Genomic DNA, 868 nt, shown 5'->3' with positions numbered 1-868 from the left:
CCTGTCAGTGGGGAATTTCACTTCTTCACATGTAAGTAGTTGGTACACATTCTCTCTTGGGCTTGCAAAATCCAAATGGTCTCCTTGTTTCCATAACTTTCTAATTTTTACTTTGGAACTGACACCATGCTATAGAATGGCTATAGCTAGAGTGAACACTACATCTAGTACCAAATAAATGTAGATGTGAAGATATTCTGAAGATAGTGTTGGCTCAATTAGCTAGCAACCATCAGTCTTAGGGTCTCCCACACTTGGGAATGGAGCATTCATTCCCATGGCTCTCCTGCAGCCTCTTGACACTGAAGAATTGCAGCTGGTCAGCCACTTGCTCCATTACTGTTTTCAGTTTTTTAATAACCTGATTAAAACTATTTAGAGGCATCCTTAACTTCTGCAATGATGTGCAGATGGGGCAGTTGGCATCTGGCACTTCTGTCCTCCTATTTAATGTCTATCAGCAGTCCACTTCTATTTGCATAGTGTCCAAAGGTTCAAGGAAACCTTTGAAAATATCCTTGTCATCTGACATTTACTTATGTTCAGAGAGCCCAATATATATCATATCATCATGTATCCTTATAATCCTACTGTGACAACTCATTCTTCTGTACCTTGCTTTCCTCGCTGCATTTCTTTTTTTCTGGCCCTTTGTCATGCAAGTAAGTTGTACCAACTCAGATTTCTGTTAATTTTAGTTGGGTTCTTTACATTCAAACTCTGTGCCAAGTTCAGTTGTAACATGCAACGGGAGGGGTGTACATTACATTTTAGTAAAAGGTTATACAGAGACTCCATCTGGACTTAAAAGTTCTCATATTCACACCTTGTGTGTTGGGGGGAGCTGGAAGAAGATGTGTATGTTCCT

Source organism: Mauremys mutica, chromosome 2, assembly GCF_020497125.1.
Source record: "Mauremys mutica isolate MM-2020 ecotype Southern chromosome 2, ASM2049712v1, whole genome shotgun sequence".
Taxonomy (NCBI): domain Eukaryota; kingdom Metazoa; phylum Chordata; order Testudines; family Geoemydidae; genus Mauremys; species Mauremys mutica.
The sequence above is the reverse complement of the archived record's forward strand: the minus strand, read 5'-3'. Positions refer to the sequence as shown.